The sequence below is a fragment of the Arachis stenosperma genome, chromosome 9 (assembly GCF_014773155.1).
Source record: "Arachis stenosperma cultivar V10309 chromosome 9, arast.V10309.gnm1.PFL2, whole genome shotgun sequence".
NCBI classification, from domain to species: domain Eukaryota; kingdom Viridiplantae; phylum Streptophyta; class Magnoliopsida; order Fabales; family Fabaceae; genus Arachis; species Arachis stenosperma.
Genome location: NC_080385.1, coordinates 99945398 through 99951849, shown reverse-complemented (window position 1 = coordinate 99951849; position 6452 = coordinate 99945398).

The window sequence follows — 6452 nt, the reverse complement described above, 5'->3', positions numbered from 1 at the left end:
AAGCCTCAGATGCTTGTAGAACAAGAATGGTTGTCAGTCACCTTGTTCATGGGTGAGAATGGTGATAGGCGTCAATCATCACCTTCATCATGTTGAAGAACAAGTGATATCTTGGTAAAAGAACAAGCGGAATTGAATGGAAGAACAATAGTAATTGCATTAATACTCGAGGTACAGCAGAGCTCCACACCTTAATCTATGGTGTGTAGAAACTCCACCGTTGAAAATACATAAGAACAGTGTGATCATTGGTTTCGGCCCCTAGAGAGGGAACCAGAAGAACCAAGATCTGATCTAAGAACTAGATGTCCAAAGATGAAAATACAATAGTAAAAGGTCCTACTTATAGAAAACTAGTAGCCTAGGGTGTACAAAGATGAGTAAATGACATAAAAATCCACTTCCGGGCCCACTTGGTGTGTGCTTGGGCTGAGCAATGAAGTAATTTTCGTGTAGAGACTCTTCCTGGCGTTTAACTCCAGCTTTTATGCCAGTTTGGGCGTTTAACTCCCATTTAGGTGCCAGTTTGGGCGTTTAACGCTGGGAATTTTGAGGCCGGATTGCTTCGCGGGTTTGGGCCATCAAATCTTGGACAAAGTATGGACTATTATATATTGCTGGAAAGCCCTGGATGTCTACTTTCCAACGCCGTTGAGAGCGCGCCAATTGGGCTTCTGTAGCTCCAGAAAATCCACTTCGAGTGCAGGGAGGTCAGAATCCAACAGCATCTGCAGTCCTTTTTAGTCTCTGGATCAGATTTTTGCTCAGAACCTTCAATTTCAGCCAGAAAATACCTGAAATCACAGAAAAACACACAAACTCATAGTAAAGTCCAGAAAAGTGAATTTTAACTAAAAACTAATAAAAATATAATAAAAACTAAACTAAAACTACTAAAAACATACTAAAAACAATGCCAAAAAGCATACAAATTATCCGCTCATCAATCCACTTGCTACGGGATGTGGTGAGATATACCTGCCTGGATAGATGCAGTGGCATTGATCTACTTGCTCCGAGATGTGGTGAGATATACCTTCCTGGGTAGATGCAGTGGCATTGATTCCACTTGCTCTGGGTTTAGTTTGTAACTCCTGGGGTAGTTGCACTAGTTAGCCCCCACTTGCTCCCAGTCGAGGTTGATTTGAGTTTTGCTAAATTATCTAAGTTTCATATTTCCTTGGGTAGATGCAGTGGGTCGGCTCCACTTGCTCTAGGTTGAGATCCGAGATTCTGTTGACCCCATGTCGTAAATGTGGCCGGACACTGTGAAATTTCTGGACGAGCTTGCCCCCTGGATAAACACCAGTGAGGGTGTTATATGTTTATGTTTGAGAATTACTCGAGTAGGGGATGCGCGATAGTGGGACAGTCTAATGGTTGGCTACCAGGACGTGTCGGGTTGGCTATATAACCGACAAATGATATCATCCGCCATAGGACAGGCATACTTCATTTGCATATGTTTGAATTGTTTGGGTTTGCCTAATTGTTTTGGATTGCTATATCATATATGCTATGTTACCTGATTATGTGCTACTTGTTTTAGTTGTACCTTATTGTATATTACTTGCCTGTATTGGTTGTGTTTGTACAACTGAGAGGTCCCTCAAGCTGGTGTCGATTGACACTGAGGGTTGTTCTTGATGAGATGAGTTGATGATGTAATTGAATAATGATGATGATTATTGAATGGGGTAATTGAGCTTCCTGGGTAGACGCGGTGAAGTGATTTCACTTGCTCCAGGTGAGGATATGACGTATTGATATAGAATTGCTGAGACAGAATAGCTGGTGATGGTTTTGTTTGTGATTCTCATTCTGGTTTGTTGGAGGGTGAGAAAGTTGGGAAGCATGAAAAATATGAATTAGATTTAGTATTCCCTTATGACAGTTGCTTGTTTATGGATTAGCGAGAACATAGGGTGAATATTTGGTGAAAGGAAGTTTAGGATTCTTAGTGAGTTTTTATTACAATGCATCATATTTATTTGGCACTTTTACCGTACTGGAAACCCATGGGTCGGGGGTTCTCATTCCGTATATATCTCTTATTTTTCAGATACAGGTCCAGGTGCTCAAAAGTGAGCTGTGGTTCATCTGAGAGATGACGAAGATCTTTATATTCTCCACTTTATATTTTGCTTAGAATCTCTCCACCTTTATTTTGAAAAGCATATATTATGTATTGAACTCTTTTGAACTTACCTATAGAGGTTCTTATGTTTCTTTGGGAGAGATTAAGAGATACTTGGTGCACGAAATTGTGATCATCAATGGCGCCATCAACATGGTACGCTCAATTGCAATCTCAACACTTTATCACAACTTCGCACAACTAACCAGCAAGTGCACTGGGTCGTCCAAGTAATAAACCTTACGCGAGTAAGGGTCGATCCCACGGAGATTGTTGCTATGAAGCAAGCTATGGTCACCTTGTAAATCTCAGTCAGGCAGATTCAAATGGTTATGAGTGATATATGAATAAAGCATAAAGATAGAGATACTTATGTAATTCATTGGTGAGAATTTCAGATAAGCGTATGGAGATGCTTTGTCCCTTTCGTCTCTCTGCTTTCCTACTGTCTTCATCCAATCCTTCTTACTCCTTTCTATGGCAAGCTGTATGTTGGGCATCACCGTTGTTAGTGGCTACAGTTCCGTCCTCTCAGTGAAAATGTTCAATGCACCCTGTCACGGCACGGCTAATCATCTGTTGGTTCTCAATCAGGTTGGAATAGAATCCATTGATTCTTTTGCGTCTGTCACTAACGCCCAGCCTTCAGGAGTTTCAAGCGCGTCACAGTCATTCAATCATTGAATCCTACTCAGAATACCATAGACATGGTTTAGACCTTCCGGATTCTCTTCAATGCCGCCATCAATTCTAGCTTATACCACGAAGATTCCGATTAAGGAATCCAAGAGATAAACATTCAAGCCTTGTTTGCTTGTAGAACGGGAGTGATTGTCAGGCACGCGTTCATAAGTGAGAATGATGATGAACGTCACATAATCATGACTTTCATCAAGTTCTTGAGTGCGAATGAATATCTTGGAATAAGAACAAGCTGAATTGAATAGAAGAACAATAGTAACTGCATTAATACTCGAGGTACAGCAGAGCTCCACACCTTAATCTATGCTGTGTAGAAACTCCACCGTTGAAAATACATAAGAACAAGGTCTAGGCATGGCCGTGAGGCTGATGAGCGGATAATTTGTACGCTTTTTGAGAACCGACAGATGGATAGCCGTGCCATGACAGGGTGCGTTGAACATTTCCAATGAGAGGATGGGAGGTAGCCACTGACAACGGTGAAACCCTTGCATAAGCTTGCCATGGAAAGGAGTAAGAAGGATTGGATGAAGACAGTAGGAAAGCAGAGAGACGGAAGGGACAAAGCATCTCCATTCGCTTATCTGAAGCTCTCACCAATGATATACATAAGTATCTCTATCTTTATCTTTATGTTTCATTCATCATCTATACCCATTTGAGTCTACCTGACTAAGATTTACAAGGTGACCATAGCTTGCTTCATACCAACAATCTCCGTGGGATTGACCCTTACTCACGTAAGGTTTATTACTTGGACGACCCAGTGCACTTGCTGGTTTGTTGTGCGAAGTTGTAGTTATCACGATTTCGTGCACCAGAGGCCAGCCCCCATGATCTAAGAACTAGACGTCCAAAGATGATCCTAAGATCTAAAATGATCAAAAGATGAAAATACAATAGCAAAGGGTCCTATTTGTAGAGAACTAGTAGCCTAGGGTTTACAAAGATTAGTAAATGACATAAAAATCCACTTCCGGGCCCACTTGGTGTGTGCTTGGGCTGAGCATTGAAGCTTTCATGTGTAGAGACTTTTCTTGGAGTTAAACGCCAGCTTTTGTGCCAGTTTGGGCGTTTAACTCCCATTCTTGTGCCAGTTCCGGCGTTTAACGCCGGGCAGTTTTGAGCTGATTTGGAACGCCAGTTTGGGCCATCTAATCTCGGGCAAAGTATGGACTATTATACATTTCTGGAAATCCCAGGATGTCTACTTTCCAACGCCGTTGAGAGAGCGCCAATTAAGTCTCTGTAGCTCCAGAAAATCCACTTTGAGTGCAGGGAGGTCAGAATCCAACAGCATCTGTAGTCCTTTTCAGTCTTTGAATCAGATTTTTGCTCAGGTCCATCAATTTCAGCCAGAAAATACCTGAAATCACAGAAAAACACACAAATTCATAGTAAAGTCCAGAAAAGTGAATTTTAACTAAAAACTAATAAAAATATACTAAAAACTAACTAAAACATACTAAAAACATACTAAAAACAATGCCAAAAAGCGTATAAATTATCCGCTCATCACAACACCAAACTTAAATTGTTGCTTGTCCCCAAGCAACTAAAAATCAAATAAGATAAAGAGAAGAGAATATGCAATGAATTCCAAAAACATCCATGAAGATCAGTATTAAATAGATGAGCGGGGCTTTTAGCTTTTTGCCTCTGAACAGTTTCGGCATCTCACTCTATCCTTTGAAATTCAGAATGATTGGCTTCTATAGGAACTCAGAATCCAGATAGTGTTATTGATTCTCCTAGTTAAGTATGATGATTCTTGAACACATCTACTTTATGAGTCTTGGCCGTGGCCCAAAGCACTCTGTCTTCCAGTATTACCACCGGATACATACATGCCACAGACACATAATTGGGTGAACCTTTTCAGATTGTGACTCAGCTTTGCTAGAGTCCCCAATTAGAGGTGTCCAGGGTTCTTAAGCACACTCTTTTTGCCTTGGATCACAACTTTATTATTTTTTTTCTTTTTCTTTTTTTTTTGTATTCACTATTTTTTCTTGCTTCAAGAATCATTTTTATGATTTTTCAAATCCTCAGTAACATGTCTCCTTTTTCATCATTCTTTCAAGAGCCAACATTCATGAACCACAAATTCAAAAGACATATGAACTGTTTAATCATACATTCAGAAAACAAAAGTATTGCCACCACATCAAAATAATTAATCTGTTATAAAATTCAAAATTCATGCAATTCTTCTCTTTTTCAGTTAAGAACATTTTTCATTTAAGAAAGGTGATGGATTCATAGGACATTCATAACTTTAAGGCATAGACACTAAGACACTAATGATCACAAGACACAAACATAGGTAAACATAAGCATAATTTTCAAAAAATAAGGAACAAGGAGATTAAAGAACGGGTCCACCTTAGTGATGGCGGCTTGTTCTTCCTCTTGAAGATCTTATGGAGTGCTTGAGCTCCTCAATGTCTCTTCCTTGCCTTTGTTGCTCCTCTCTCATGATTCTTTGATCTTCTCTAATTTCATGGAGGAGGATGGAATGTTCTTGGTGCTCCACCCTTAGTTGTCCCATGTTGGAACTCAATTCTCCTAGGGAGGTGTTGATTTGCTCCCAATAGTTTTATGGAGGAAAGTGCATCCCTTGAGGCATCTCAGGGATTTCATGATGAGTAAGATCTCTTGTTTGCTCCATCCTTTTCTTAGTGATGGGCTTGTCCTCATCAATGGGGATGTCTCCCTCTATGTCAACTCCAACTGAATAACAGAGGTGACAAATGAGATGAGGAAAGGCTAACCTTGCCAAGGTAGAGGACTTGTTCGCCACCTTATAAAGTTCTTGGGCTATAACCTCATGAACTTCTACTTCTTCTCTAATCATGATGCTATGGATCATGGTGGCCCGGTCTAGAGTAACTTCAGACCGGTTGCTAGTGGGAATGATTGAGCGTTGGATAAACTCCAACCATCCCCTAGCCACGGGCTTGAGGTCATGCCTTCTCAGTTGAACCGGCTTCCCTCTTGAATCTCTCTTCCATTGAGCGCCCTCTTCACAATGTCTAGAGGACTTGGTCCAACCTTTGATCAAAGTTGACACTTCTAGTGTAAGGGTGTTCATCTCCTTGCATCATGGGCAAGTTGAATGCCAACCTTACATTTTCTGGACTAAAATCAAAGTATTTCCACCGAACCATTGTAAGCCAATTCTTTGGGTTCGGGTTCACACTTTGATCATGGCTCTTGATGATCCATGCATTGGCATAGAACTCTTGAACCATTAAGATTCCGACTTGTTGAATAGGGTTGGTAAGAACTTCCCAACCTCTTCTTTGGATCTCATGTCGGATCTCCGGATATTCACTCTTTTTGAGTTTGAAAGGGACCTCAGGGATCACCTTCTTCAAGGCCAAAACTTCATAGAAGTGGTCTTGATGCACCCTTGAGATGAATCTCTCCATCTCCCATGACTTGGAGGTGAAAGCTTTTGCCTTCCCTTTCCTCTTTCTAGAGGTTTCTCCGGCCTTGGATGCCATAAATGGTTATGGAAAAACAAAAAGCAATACTTTTACCACACCAAACTTAAAAGGTTTGCTCGTCTTCGAGCAAAAGAAGAAAGAAGAGAGTAGAAGAAGAAGAA